At 46.6% G+C, this 16,021-nt stretch overlaps 1 protein-coding gene across 1 annotated transcript in view; it reads left to right on the top strand.

Moving 5' to 3' along the window:
• Positions 1-1,196: 1,196 nt before the first annotated feature.
• Positions 1,197-16,021, top strand: part of LOC147091432 (tyrosine-protein kinase STYK1-like) — a 94,863-nt gene continuing 80,038 nt past the window's right edge. Inside the window, exon 1 of the mRNA XM_085976784.1 lies at positions 1,197-2,248. The gene's annotated coding sequence lies outside the window, so the exon portion shown is untranslated. The remainder of the gene's footprint in view (positions 2,249-16,021) is intronic.

Here is a 16,021-nt window from a genome sequence, read left to right as displayed (position 1 = left end):
GTGGGGTCCGCTAACACAACAAGAATTTGCAAAATGGGACAAACACCCAATTGAGATCCTACATGCAGAATTCTGTAAAAGTATTCTCCGGACTCAAAGGAAAACCGTAAACAATGCATGCAGGGCAGAACTAGACCAATATCCATTAATAATTCCTATCCAAAAAAGAGCCACCAAATTTTGGAAACACCTAAAAATGAGCAACCCCCACTGCTATCATTACGAAGCCCTGAAATGCCAAGAGAGGATCATAAAGAAGAGTCCCCTCAGTCAACTAGTCCTGGGACTCAGTGAAGTAACTACTAACACTACTAACAATAACCAGCCCCAGGACAGTGACATCGTAGCACAGAGAATTCGACCCAACACGATTGTCACTAAGCAAAAGGAAAAATATCTGTCATATTGGGCAGAAACAACAAAAACCCAAAACAAACTCAATTGCTACTTGGCCCTAAACAGACAATACAACATGGCTGAATACCTGACCATGGTAAAAGATAGCAAATTGAGAAAAACCTTGACTAGGTACAGACTTAGTGAGCATAGCCTGGCCATCGAAAAAGGCAGACACAGGCAGACCTGGCTGCCCAGAGAGGACAGGATATGCTCTCACTGCAGTCAGGGAGTGGTGGAGACAGAGATGCACTTCCTCACAGCTTGTGGAAAATATCAGGGCATCAGGGGGAATTTCTACCCAAAATTCACAAAAATATGCCCTGAATTCAGAAATTTGAATGACGACCAAAAACTCCCATACCTACTAGGGGAACAGAGAAATTGTGTAACCTTAGCGGCACACTACGTTACAGCTTGCCATAAACAGAGGGACAACCACTAAATATAAGAAAAGAGTATATACAAATTATATGAATGTATATTTATACATTCAGGGATATATCTGTTTATACACTGTATGGATAGATCTGCGCTTATGTGTTCAACCATAAATGTTTTTCGATGCTTTGGCAACATAAGATGTACCTTGTCATGCCAATAAAGCGATTTGAATTGAATTGAATTGAGAGAGAGACAGATTGGAAGAGAGAGAGAAGGAGCGATTGCCACACAAAGCTGGATAGAAAATTAAACATTAACCTTCAGCCCTGTCTAAGTGCCTTGGATTGTGTAGCTAATGCAAAGCCAGCCCCCTGTGTGATTGTTACCTTCACCTTGGGATACAGTGGGTGGAGCTGTCTCCACTGAGTCACTCTGTGTGTGTGTGTTGTCACTGTGTGTACAAGTGTGCTGGGGAGTGGGAGAGAGAGAGAGTGAGACAGAGAGAGACAGAGACAGAGAGAGAGAGAGACTGAGAGAGAGACTGAGAGGGAGAGAGACATAGAGAGAGAGAGAGACAGGGGGAGAGAGAAACAGAGAGAGAGAGAGACTGAGAGGGAGAGAAACAGAGAGAGAGAGAGACTGAGAGAGAGACTGAGAGGGAGAGAGACATAGAGAGAGAGAGAGACAGGGGGAGAGAGAAACAGAGAGAGAGAGAGACTGAGAGGGAGAGAAACAGAGAGAGAGAGAGACTGAGAGAGAGACTGAGAGGGAGAGAGACATAGAGAGAGAGAGAGACAGGGGGAGAGAGAAACAGAGAGAGAGAGAGCGACAGAGAGAGACAGAGAGAGAGAGAGGGACAGAGAGAGAGAGAGAGACAGAGAGAGAGAGAGGGACAGAGCGAGAGAGAGAAAGAGAGAGGGACAGAGAGAGAGAGAGACAGAGAGAGAGAGAGAGACTGAGAGAGAGACTGAGAGGGAGAGAGACATAGAGAGAGAGAGAGACAGGGAGAGAGAAACAGAGAGAGAGCAACAGAGAGAGACAGAGAGAGAGAGAGGGACAGAGAGAGAGAGAGAGACAGAGAGAGAGAGGGACAGAGCGAGAGAGGGACAGAGAGAGGGACAGAGAGAGAGAGACAGAGAGAGAGAGACAGAGAGAGTGAGAGACTGAGAGAGAGATAGAGAAACAGAGAGAGAGAGAGAGAGAGATTCAGAGAGAGAGACAGAGAGAGAGAGTGAGAGACAGAGAGAGAGAGAGACAGAGAGAGAGGGACAGAGAGACAGAGAGAGAGAGTGAGAGACAGAGAGAGAGAGAGACAGAGAGAGAGATAGAGAAACAGAGAGACAGAGCGAGAGACATATTCAGAGAGAGAGAGAGACAAAGGGAAGCAAAGGAGGAGGGAACAGGTGTCAAAGCCTGTAACTGTGGAGAGAGACACCACACGGAGCTGAGGCACAGGCCTTAGAGACAGGTAGGAAAACTGGTTTCTGAAGTTCTGAAAGATTGTGACAATTTTTGAGTTGGGTGAAGTTTGGCGAGGGGCGGTGAGGGACTGGAGCAGGAGGTTTGACAGCGAGGGACTCGGGGAAACAGGTTGACTGTTTAATAGCTGCAGAGATGTGGGGGTGTGGGGTGGGGAAAGTGGAGGAACTGGTTATTTGGTTCCAAGCTGGTTGCGATACGATTCACACAGGCTGAGAGATTATATTACCCTGTGTCTGTGCTGTGTCACATTGGGACTGGATGTCACCCACTGTCAGCATTGGGGTATGGCCAGAGAGTTAGGGAGAGATAGAGAGAGAGAGAGACAGAGAGAGAGACAGAGAGAGAGAGAGAGACAGAGAGAGAGACAGACAGAGAGAGCGAGAGAGACAGGGAGAGAGAGAGAGAACCGTGCTTTTATACCTGACCCAAGACCCCCCTCTAGACCACAGACTGTAGACCAAGAACTGAGAAAGATCATGACGATGCTGAACAGCCTGATAGAAAGCCGGAGAAATTATTAATATTGTTATTTATCATTATCATTATTGTTATCTTATCAGTATTATTACTACTATTAGATAGATATATGTGCATGCCTCATGAAATTTATACTAAATCATCATTTAGCATTATAGAAAATAGTGTTTCCACACTCATCCCACAAAATAGGTCCATTTTATTTCGTTTTATTGAACTATATAAATGCGTTCTTTCCACATAAGCTGCTGGAATATCCAGGGCCTCCGCTCCTCAACTTTTGGGATGAAGAGTACAGACCCTGAATTCCTAAAAGCTATAAAAGACATTGATATAATTGTGTTAACAGAAACATGGTGCCAAAAGGACATGCCGACCCACTGTCCCCCAATGTACCATGAAATTATTGTGCCTTCAGTAAAGAACATTAAGACACGCAAGGGCAGAACCTCCGGGGGAATCCTGGTGTGGTATAAAGGAGAACTGAACAAACACATCTCACCGATAAAACAGGGAAAATCACACGTATGGCTAAAATTAGATAAAAATATAGGAATAGCAAAAAACGATGTTTACTTATGTGCGATCTACATACCTCCAATAGAATCGCCATATTTTGAAGAGGAGATATTTGACACTCTCCACATGGAAATCAGCCATTTCCAGGCCCAAGGAAAGGTGCTACTATGTGGGGACCTAAATGCAAGGACAGGATGTGAACCTGACTTCATAGACCCACAGGGCAACAACCATGTGTTTGGCCAGACCCCTCTATATGTCACACCAGCCATCGCAAACCGAAACAACCTCGATTGTGAAATAAATAAAAGCGGTAGGGAGGTAGTGCAACTCTGCCGAGCCTTAGGCCTGTACATAGTTAACGGTAGGTTCAGAGGGGACTCCTTAGGGAGACTCACATATTCCTCAACTCTTGGGTCTAGTGTGGTGGATTATACAATCACTGACCTGGACCCCTGCGATATCAACGCATTCACTGTCAGGCAGCAATCCCCCCTCTCAGACCATAACCAAATAAATGTGTACCTTAAACTTTCTGCCCAAACTACAGACACAAAAAAAGAACCCAGTAAGCTACATAAAATAAACCAGACATACAGATGGGCCCCAGACAGTGGAGATAAATTCATCACAGCACTAAATTCACCTGATCTCACAAGTAAAATTTCAAAATTTAAAGAAAATCTATATGAGATCACCAGAGATGGGGTAAACATGGCCATAGAGGATATAAATATGATCTTTCATGAGGCAGCTGTAAAAGCCGACCTCGTGAAACAGAAGAGGAAGAGTCACAAAAGACAAAATAAAAATAAGAAATGGTTTGACCACGAATGCAAAAATGCCAGAAAAGACCTGAGAAAAATATCAAACCAAAAGCATCGCCAACCAAACAATCCGGACCTACGTACTAGATACAATGAAACCCTCAAAAGATATAAACACACCATTAGGAACAAAACACAAAACTATACCCACAAAATACTAGAAGAAATTGAAAACTCCACCAACCCAAAACAATTCTGGGAAATGTGGAATAACCTGAGTACAACACAATTGCAAGCATTACCAATCCAAGATGGCGACATCTGGAGAACACATTTTGAAAACCTCTACAAAGACATCCCAATAAACGAAACAAACCCAAGTCAACATCAGGTCACAGAAAAACTCCACACATTAGAAGCAACAATCAAAGACAACCAAAACCCTCTAGACTCCCCAATCACATGGAAAGAAATGGCCACAAAAACAAAATCTCTCCACCTAAAGAAAGCCTGTGGCCCAGACAACATCAAAAATGAAATGCTCAAGTTCAGCAATATGGAGATGCAGGGTGCGGTACTCAAATTATTCAACATCATATTACGTTCAGGCTGTTTTCCCGATATCTGGTGCCAAGGACTAATCTCCCCCATATATAAAAGCGGAAACAAATCAGACCCAAATAACTACCGCGGCATCTGTGTCAACAGTTGTCTAGGGAAGTTATTCTGCAGTATTCTAAATAGTAGATTACTTGATTTTCTTAACAAACATAATATCCTCAGAAAAAACCAAATAGGCTTTCTTCCAAAACACCGCACCGCCGACCATATCTATACCCTTCACACCCTCATTGAAAAACATATACACCAAACAAAAAATGGGAAAATATTCGCCTGTTTCATCGACTTCAAGAAAGCCTTTGACTCTATATGGCACGAAGGGCTCTATTATAAACTTCTTCAATGTGGAATAGGGGGCAAAGTCTATGACCTTATTAAATCAATGTATCTGAAAAACAAATGCGGGGTCAAAATTGGAGACAAACGCACCGATTTCTTCACCCAGAGAAGAGGCGTCCGGCAGGGCTGCAATTTGAGCCCGACCCTGTTCAACATATACATAAATGAATTAGCAGACATGCTGGAGCAAAGCGAGTCACCAGGTCTCCGTCTCCTGGATGGAGAAGTGAAATCCCTGTTCTATGCGGACGACCTGGTTCTGCTGTCTCCCACAGAACAGGGATTACAGCAACAACTAGACCTACTCGACAAATACTGCCAAAATTGGGCTCTAACAGTAAATCTAAAGAAAACCAACATCATGATTTTTCAAAAAAGGCCCAGATGTCAGGAAAACAAATACCAGTTTACCCTCAGTGATATCACTATAGGACACACTATGAGCTACACCTACCTTGGTCTAACTATTACAGCATCAGGGAGCTTCAGCATAGCAGTGAATGCACTAAAAGAAAAAGCCCGAAGAGCCCTATATGCAATACAAAGAAAATTCTACAACATCCAAATCCCAATCAAAATCTGGCTCAAAATATTTGACAGCATAATCCTGCCCATTGCACTGTACGGTAGTGAAGTATGGGGCCCGCTAAATCACCAAAGCTACACTAAATGGGAAAAACATACAATAGAAGCCCTACATGCAGAATTCTGCCGAAGCATCCTTCGCACCCAAAGAAAAACGCCAACAAATGCATGCAGAGCCGAACTAGGCAGATACCCACTGATAATAAACATCCAAAAACGAGCACTAAACTTCCTAAATCACCTCAAATCTAGCTCCCCAGACACCCTTCATTTCAAAGCCTTTCAGACCCAAGAGCTAAACCCAGAAAAGAGTCCCCTGAGTCAGCTGCTACGGAAACTAAGTACTCAGCCGGACCCTGACCAGCCCCAGACCAACACAGCCGTCCAAACACCAATCCGAGTGAACCAAATCATTAAAAAATGCAAAGAAACCTACCTGGAACATTGGAACAAAATAACCGAAAGCCAAAGCAGATTAGAATGTTACCGGGCCCTAAAAAGAGAATATAAACTGGCAGACTACCTCACGACCATCAGAGACACAAAACAGAGACAGACCCTCACCAGGTACAGACTAAGCGACCACCAACTGGAAATTGAAAAAGGCAGATACAAGAAATCCTGGCAGCCTAGAGAGAATAGAATATGCGATCAATGTCTGGCTGGCGAGGTTGAAACAGAAATGCATTTCCTCCTAAAATGCGAAAAATTCAACACATCAAGAAACATATTATTCAACAAGCTAAGCCAAACAACCCCAGATTTCAAGGAATTGGATGATCTGTCAAAATTGAGATTAGTCCTAGGAGAAGGAGACAGACCATACCTTGGGGCCAAATATGTAACAACATGTCACAACCTGAGGACTGTTTAAAATTAAGACTGTTTAAAATTAATATTGAACGTACCAAATGAAGTACAAAGACTGTTTAAAATTAATATTGTTTAAAAGTAATATTGTATGTACCCAACAAATGTCAAATCGATTGACACCTACAGAATGTTGGAAAACTGTACCTTTTTGCTATGTAAGCTTTGGCAATATGGTTCTCTGTAAACTTTCATGCCAATAAAGCATTTTAATTGGAAATTGGAATTGGAATTGGAGAGAGACAGAGAGAGAGAGAGAGAGAGAGACAGAGAGAGACAGAGAGTGACAGAGAGAGAGTGACAGACAGACAGAGAGACAGACAGAGAGAGACAGAGAGACAGAGAGAGAGAGACAGAGAGAGAGAGGAAGAGAGACAGAGAGAGTGACAGAGAGACAGAGAGAGTGACAGAGAGAGACAGACAGACAGAGAGAGAGTGACAGAGACAGAGAGAGAGTGACAGACAGACAGAGAGACAGAGAGAGAGAGAGAGAGAGAGACAGAGAGAGAGAGTGACAGAGAGACAGAGAGAGAGAGAGACAGAGAGAGTGACAGAGAGACAGAGAGTGACAGAGAGAGACAGACAGACAGAGAGAGAGTGACAGACAGACAGAGGGAGAGAGAAAGAGAGACAGACAGACTGAGAGAGAGACAGAGACAGAGGGAGAGACAGACAGACAGAGAGAGAGAGACTGAGAGAGAGACAGAGAGAGAGAGACAGAGAGAGAGTGACAGAGAGACAGAGAGAGAGTGACAGAGAGAGAGAGACAGACAGAGAGAGGGTGACAGACAGACAGAGAGGGAGAGAGAAAGAGAGAGAGACAGACAAACAGAGAGAGACAGACAGAGAGAGAGAGAGAGAGACTGAGAGAGAGACAGAGACAGAGACAAAGCCAGAAAGAGGGGAGAGGGAGAGACAGTGAGAGGGGAGAAAGATGGAGAGAGACAGATAGTGAGAGACAGAGAAAGAGAGAGAGACAGTGAGAGGGGAGAGAGATGGAGAGACAGAGAGAGAGAGTGAGAGACAAAGAGAGAGAGAGAGAGAGAGAGACAGAGAGAGAGAGAGAGATTCACCAAGATACAGAGAACGACAGAGAAAAGGGGAGAGACAGATGGAGCGCTATATTAATCAAGGCTAGTCAGCATGGATTTGTTAAGGGAAGGTCGTGTCTGAGAAACTTGATTGAATTTTTTGAGGCGGTAACAAGGAGGGTAGCTGAGGGTAGTGCGTTTGATGTAATGTATGTGGACTTTAGCAAGGCTTTTGATAAGGTTCCACATGGCAGACTGGTCACGAAGTTAAAAGTCCATGGGATCCAGGGCAAAGTGTCAAGTTGGATTCAAAACTGGCTCGGAGACAGGAAGCAGAGGGTAATGTTTGACGGCTGTTTTTGTGACTGGAAGGCTGTTTCCAGTGGGGTTCCGCAGGGCTCAGTACTAGGTCCCTTGCCTTTTGTGGTATATATCAACGATCTTGACTTGAGTATAGGGGGTATGATTAAGAAGTTTGCAGATGATACTAAAATCGGCTGTGTGGTTGATACTGAAGAAGGAAGCTGTAGACTGCAGGAAGATATCAATAAATTGGTCAGGTGGGCAGAAAAGTGGCAAATGGGATTCAATCCAGAGAAGTGTGAGGTAATGCATTTGGGGAGGGCTAACAAGGAAAGGGAATAAACTATAAATGGTAGGACACTGAGTAGTGAAGAGGAACAAAGGGACCTTGGAGTGTATGTCCACAGATCCCTGAAGATAGCAGGACAGGTAGATAAGGTGGTTAAGAAGGCATACGGAATGCTTGCCTTTATTAGCCATGGCATAGAATACAAGAGCAGGGGGGTTATACTTCAATTGTATAATACACCAGTTTCTCCATCTCCGCCGCGTCTGCTCTGACGGTGCCACCTTTCATACCAGTGCTTCTGACATGTCTTCCTTTTTCCTCAACCGAGGATTACCCTCTACCGTGGTGTCCGTTCTATCTCCCACACTTCTGCCCTCACCCCTGCCCCTCCCTCCCGGAACCACGATAGGGTTCCCCTTGTCCTCACCTTTCACCCCACCAGCCTCCACATCCAGCGGATTATCCGCCGCCATTTCCGCCACCTCCAACGTGATCCCATCACCAAACGCATCTTCCCCTCCCCTCCCCTTTCAGCATTCCGTAGGGACCGCTCCCTCCGAGGCACCCTAGTCCACTCCTCTATCACCCCCAGCACCCCTTCCCCTTCGCCCGGCACCTTCCCGTGCAAGCGGAGGAGATGTAACACCTGCCCTTATACCTCCCCACTTCCCACTGTCCAGGGCCCCAAACACCCCTTCCAGGTGAAACAGCGATTTACTTGTACTTCTTGCAATCTAGTATACTGTATTCGCTGCTCACGATGCGGTCTCCTCTACATTGGGGAGACCAAACGCAGATTGGGTGACCGCTTTGCGGAACACCTCCGTTCAGTCTGTAAGGATGACCCCGAGCTTCCGGTCACCTGTCACTTTAATTCACCGCCCCATTCCCACTCGGACCTCACCGTCCTTGGCCTCTTGCATTGTTCCACGGAAGCTCAACGTAAACTCGAGGAACAGCACCTCATCTTCTGATTAGGCACTTTACAGCCTTCCGGACTCAATATCGAGTTCAACAATTTCAGATCATAACCTCGGCCCCTATTACATTTTAATTTATTTTTTATCCACACCTTTGTTTTGGCCCTTTCCCCCCCAACTTTCCTTTTCTTTCTCCCTCCCACATGGCAGCTGTCTCCCATTCTGCCAGAACATTTCACACCTAATCTAGAGCCGTCTTTTGTCTCCACTAGTCCGATCACCATCTCGTCTGGTTTTGAATACCTCTTAATGTCTCTTCACTTCTTTTGTTCTCTCCCAGCCTGGCCTTTTAATCTATTTCATTCCCTGTGCCTCTTTAGCCTTGATAAAGGGTTTTGACCTGAAACGTTGGCTCTAATTTCTCTCCACGGATGTTGCCTGGCCTGCTGGGTTTTTCCAGCATTTTCTGTTATTATTTTGTATAAAACACTAGTTAGGCCTCATCTAGAGTACTGCGTGCAGTTCTGGTCACCACATTACAGGAAAGATGTGATTGCACTAGAGAGGGTACAGAGGAGATTTACAAGGATGTTGCTGGGAGTAGAGAATCTTAGCTCTGAGGAAAGACTGGATAGGCTGGGTCTGTTTTCCTTGGAACAGAGGAGGCTGAGGGGAGACCTTATTGAGGTGTGTAAAATTATGAGGGGCCTAGATAAAGTGGATAGAAAATACCTATTTCCCTTAGCAGAGGGGTCAAAAACCAAGGGGCACCCATTTAAAGTAATTGGGGGAAGGTTTAGAGGGGATTTGAGGTGAAATTTCTTCACCCAGAGGGTTGTGGGGGTCTGGAACTCACTGCCTGAAAGGGTGGTAGAGGCAGGAACCCCAACCACATTTAAAAAGTACTTGGATGTGCCCTTGGTGTTGTGTCCGTGTATAATAAGACACAGACTGCAGGAGAACGGTACAACAGGTGTTTGCTCAACGTGGCTCACACGGGAACTGATTTGTACAGATTACTACTCAGCGTTATATACAGGTGTGGTCACTGCCGGTACTGCAGTATACATGAGCTGTAAAAGATAGTTTCCCCCTTAAAGGTATATACATTGCAATTCCTCCCCTTTTAGATTAACAGTACCATAACACTCATTTAACAATTAAATATCAAACTAATTACAATTAACACTTTTAACATGCAACATTAGCTGAAAATAGTCTATTTATAAATTCAGTCTTTGGGGAGGCTTCCTGATCCTTTCTGGATAGCGCCTTTCCCGAGTGTCTTGCTCTTGGTGCGGAGGCGATTCTGGCCCCCTGTCGTCGGTTGGTTCATCAGCTTCCGATGCTACTGTTTCTGGGGTAGATGTGACCTGTACGTCTGGTTCCGCACCAGGTACGTATGGGCGAGGCATGGGGTTGACTTGTTCCTGTGACTCTAGGATCTGGTCAGCATGGCGTCTCACGATGCTCTCCCCAATGTCCACTGTGTACATTAGTGGGCCCTGCCGTGTGCATATCGTTCCTGGCTGCCATTTTTCTGTTCGGTAGTCGCGGGCCAAGACTGGTTGCCCTACATTGAAGCTCCTTGTTGGCTTCTCATGGATGTGCTGGAATTGCTTACTCTCTACATCTCTTCGTACATTTGGTCTGAGTAAATCCAGGCGAGATCTTAACCTTCGGTTAAAGAACATCATGGCTGGGGCCTGGTTGGTGACTGCATGTGTCGCATTCCGGTAGGCGAACAGGAAATTGTCCACCTTGTGCTGCAGCGGAATGTTATCATTGTACATAGCCTTTATTGCCTTCTTAAAGGTTTGTACGAACCTCTCAGCCAATCCATTTGTGGCTGGATGATACGGGGCGGATGTGTAATGCCTTACCCCATTCTTTTTCAAGAACCTCCGGAACTCTTCGGACACAAACTGTGGTCCGTTGTTGGAGCAAATCTGTTCTGGCAAGCCATTCCTGGCAAAAATGGTCCGTAGGACTGCAATAGTATTCTCCGTGGTGGTGGAGGACATTTTGATGACCTCAGGCCATTTCGAGTGCGCATCCACGGCTATTAAAAACATTGAGTCCATGAATGGACCAGCAAAATCAATATGCACCCGTTGCCATGGAGATGAGGGCCACTCCCATGGGTGTAGAGGGGCCTGTGGTGGTGCATTTTGGACTTTCTGGCATCCTAAGCAGCTCTTGGTCAGGTCCTCGATTTGTTTATCGATTCCCGGCCACCACACATAAGCCCTGGCTAGGCTTTTCATTTTTACCCCTCCCAGATGACCCTCATGAAGCTCATTGAGCACTCTATCCCTTAACTTGGGTGGAATTACCACTCGGGATCCACACATCAAGGTCCCCCGGCACACTGACAGCTGTTCTCTCCTTGTCGAGAATGCTGGCAACAGTGAGTCGCCATGTGCTGGCCATCCCTTCACCGTCAAATCATATACCCGAGACAGTGTCGGGTCATTTCGGGTTTCCTTTTCGATACAAGCGTTAGTTACCGGTAGGTATTCAACTATATTCGAATGGACTATTTCGACAGGATCCACTGCTGGTTCTTCCTCTGCAGTAGGCAGTGGCAGGCGTGATAGCCCATCAGCATTTCCATGCTGTTTCGTGCCCTTATATTCAATCTCATAGTGGTGCGCCCCCAGAAAAAGTGACCATCTTTGTAGTCGTTGCGCAGTCATCACCGGAACGCCCTTCTTCGGATTAAAAATGGAGACAAGAGGCTGGTGATCAGTCAGCAAGGTGAATTTCTGCCCGTGCAGATAGTGATTGAACTTTTTCACTCCCCACACTAGGCTGAGGGCCTCCCTGTCAATCTGGGCGTAGTTACGCTCGGCTGAGGTTAGTGATCGTGACGCAAAGGCTATTGGCCTCTCTGAGCCATCCGAGAATTTGTGCGACAGCACCGCTCCAATGCCGTAGGGTGACGCATCACATGCCAACCGAATTGGTAATGCCGGGTTGTAATGGGCCAATACCTCTTTCGATGTGATTAGTGTTTTGCTCTTCTGGAAAGCTCATCTACATTCGTCACTCCACTTCCATGGCACCCCAGTTTGCAGTAGGGTGTTCAGTGGGTGTAGTATTGTAGACAAATTTGGCAAGAACTTATGGTAGTAGTTTACCAGCCCGAGGAACGACCTCAGTTGTGACACATTTTCCGGTGCTGGAGCCTTGACTACTGCCTCAATCTTCTCTGGGGACTTATGTAACCCCTCTTTATCGATAACGTGGCCACAATACGAGATCTGTTTTCTAAAAAACTCGCATTTGGGGCGGTTAGCTCGGAGCCCATATTCCTGCAATCTAGTGAGCACCTGCTCCAGGTTGGCAAGGTGATCACTGTCATTTTTGCCCGTGACCAGGATGTCGTCCAAATAACACTGGGTCCCTGGGATCCCTTGCAGGACTTGTTCCATTGCCCTCTGCCAAATAGCCGGAGCTGATGCTACCCCGAATACCAGCCGGTTGTATTGGTAGAGACCTTTATGGGTGTTGATTGTGAGGTATTTTTTTGATGCTTCTTCTACCTCCATTTGCAGATGCGCCTGGGCCAGATCAATCTTAGTGAAGCGTTTCCCTCCAGATAGCGAGGCGAAAATATCTTCAATCCGCGGAAGTGGATATTGTACGGTGTGAAGGACCGGGTTCACTGTTACCTTAAAGTCCCCACAGATGCGAACCTTCCTTGGTTCCCCAGGCGTGCTGCTCAACGACTTTTTCATCACAGGGATGATGGGTGTAGCCCACTCGCTCCAGTCTATCTTGGACAGTACACCTGAACGTTCCAGACTCTCCAGCTCTGCTTCGACGGCTGGGCGGATCGCATAAGGTACCGGTCTGGCCTTAAAAAATTTTGGGCTTGCGTTTTCTTCAATTTTAATCGTCGCTGTCATGCCTTTTAGTGTTCTGAGTCCTTGCTGGAACACTTCTTTCGCGTCAGTTAGGATCTTTGACAGTCGCCCAGGTGTGACGTCGTCATCCTTTTTGTCAGCCACAGTCAGTGCCTGTATGGAATGCCAATCCAGTTGTATTTTCCGGATCCATTCACGTCCCAGTAATGGTGGTCCTCCATCTTGCAATACATACAGGTCTAGTTTTGGTGTTTCCTTACCGTTATATATAACGGTCACCCTTATTTTTCCTTTGGGGTAGACTTTTTGCCCCGTTTACGTCTTCAAAATAATTTTTGTGTCTCTCAAGGGTATGTGTGAGAATAGCCGCTCATAGTCCCGTCGGTTTATGACTGTTAGGGCTGATCCTGTGTCCAATTCCACCTTTACCTGGACTCCTGCTATCTTGAGAGTGACCCAAATGGTTCGGTGATCCTCCGTTGTGATCACATTATGTAGTTTCAGACAACTCAGTTCCCTGCTTTCGGAGTCGTTTTATCACTCTTTTGTTCGTCTGAACTATTCTCCGTCATCTTATGTACCTTCTTGTACTTTTCTTCAGTCGGTTTCTTATTGCTGGTTTTCTTTCCCGACCTGCAGACTCATGATATGTGTCCTACTTTTCCACTCTGTCTGCACACTTTGTCTTTGAACCAGCAATCATTCTGGTCGTGTGTTGTTCTGCCGCAGCGATAGCACTTCTCTGTTCTATATGACATTTCGTTTGTGCCATATTCTTGCGGTCTCTGTTGTATCTCTGCAGCGCCCCGTGCTGCTGCTTCATATGATACCGCAATGCTGAAAGCCTTTTCCAGCGTAAGGTCCTTTTCAGATAAAAGCCGTTTCTGGGTTCCTTCACTTTGAAGCCCACACACAAACTTGTCCCTTAAGGTATCTGCCAGTCCCGCTCCAAACTGGCAGTGTTTCGATAGTTTGCGCAGTTCTGTTAAATAATCAGCATTGCTTTCATCCTTATGCTGGTTCCGTTTGTGAAACTGGAATCTTTCTGCTATCAGCAGCGGTGTGGGGTTTAAATGTTCCTGTAGTATCGTTACTATGTCTTCAAAACTCTTTTCCATTGGCTTCGTTGGGATTACTAGATTTCGTAATAAACCATACGTCTTTGCACCCATTAAATTTAACAATACCGATGCTTTCTTGTCATCTGTCACCTCATTTGCCTTGCAGTACACCTCTATTCGTTCGACATATGTAGTCCAATCTTCGACTTCATTGTCAAATGTGGTGATACTGCCACTCTTCGGTATTTTGGGTGTGGTTTAAAATGTCGTCTCCCAATGGCTTAAAATGGCGTCTCCCGCGCTTCCCTTCCTCCCCCGCTGCTGCCAACGCCGCTCCCGGCGGTTCGCGTGGCAATGGCGGTGCCCTGTAGGTTTCGCACGCTTCACCTGCGCTGCTGCCAACGCCGCTCTCGACGGTCCTCGTGGCAATGGCGGCGCCTCGTGGGTTTCTGCGCATCTCTCTCTCCCTCTCTCCGACGCTGCTCGGCCCCTGAACACCGGCTGCACCCTGTGCGCTCTGCCCTCTCTCTCTCTCCCTCGTCGACGCTGCTCGGCCCTTTGCTGTGCTGCTCGGTCGGGCTCTAGCCCGCCGCTGTCCGGGAAGGGTCTGCGCACTACCTGTTGCCAGCCCGTTTCGCTGGACCACCTCGACTGGAAAGCCAAGCCTGGCTCTCGACAGCCTCCCCCGCACTTCTCAAGTCTCTGCTGGATGACTGGGCGGTTGCCCGTGGTCGACGCCCGAGTCTCTGGCCTTGACCTCCAATCCACTGATCTCCAGGAATGAATCCCCGGGAGGTGATGCAGAGTTGCAGGTAGGTTCGAACTTGCCTTGTCGCCAATGTTGTGTCCGTGTATAATAAGACACAGGCTGCAGGAGAACGGTACAACAGGTGTTTACTCAACGTGGCTCACACGGGAACTGATTTGTACAGATTACTACTCAGTGCTATATACAGGTGTGGTCACTGCCGGTACTGCAGTATACATGAGCTGTAAAAGATAGTTCCCCCCTTAAAGGTATATACATTACAATTGGGATGCTCTAACCTGCAGGGCTACGGACCAAGAGCTGGGAAGTGGGATTAGGCTGGATAGCTCTTTGTTGGACGGCGCGGACACGATGGGCCGAAATGGCCTCCTTCCGTGCTGTCACTTTCTATGATTCTATGATTCTATATGGAAATTGAGAGATGATCGGTGAAAGTGGATTGAAGTTCTAACGGCAATAGATTGGGAAAAGGGGAAGTGCAACGAGACCTGGGTGTCCTTGTGCACCAGTCGCTGAAGGTAAGCATGCAGGTGCAGCAGGCGGTTAAGAAGGCAAATGGTATGTTGGCCTTCGTAGCGAGAGGATTCGAGTACAGGAGCAAGGATGTCTTGCTGCAGTTGTACAGGGCCTTGGTGAGACCACACCTTGAGTATTGTGTGCAGTTTTGGTCACCTTACCTGTGGAAGGATGTTCTTGCCATGGAGGGAGTTCAGCGAAGATTCACCAGACTGATACCTGGGATGGCAGGAGTGACGTATGAAGAGAGTTTGGGTCGATTGGGCTTATACTCGCTGGAGTTTAGAAGAATGAGAGGGAATCTCATTGAAACTTATAAAATTGTAACAGGACTAGACAGACTAGATGCAGGAAGGATGTTCCCGATGGTCGGGGAGTCCAGAACCAGGGGTCACAGTCTAAGGATAAGGTGTAAGACATTTAGGACTGAGATGAGGAGGAATTTTTTCACTAAGAGAGTGGTGAACCTGTGGAATTCTCTACCACAGAAGGCAGTTGAGGCCAATTCATTAAATATATTCAAGAAGGAGTTCGATATATTTCTTAAGGCTAAAGGGATCAAGGGATATGGGGAGAAGGCAGGGACAGGGTACTGAGTTTGGATGATCAGCCATGATCTCATTAAATGGCGGAGCAGGCTCGAGGGGCCGAATGGCCTACTCCTGCTCCTATCTTCTATGTTTCTATGTTTCTATAACCCTCTTTTCCCCGTCTACCTCTCACTCCCTCCTTTCATCCATGGCTCAACCTGCATTGAATGGTTTGACTGCGACCGTCTCTCGGCCCGGCTTGAGAGCTCCGTGTGTGTGTGCCTGGGCGA

Source organism: Somniosus microcephalus, unplaced genomic scaffold (assembly GCF_052327205.1).
Source record: "Somniosus microcephalus isolate GS21.2 unplaced genomic scaffold, FLI_Smic_1.0 unresolved_chr3, whole genome shotgun sequence".
Lineage (NCBI taxonomy): Eukaryota > Metazoa > Chordata > Chondrichthyes > Squaliformes > Somniosidae > Somniosus > Somniosus microcephalus.
This window is presented reverse-complemented; position numbering and strand designations above follow the sequence as displayed.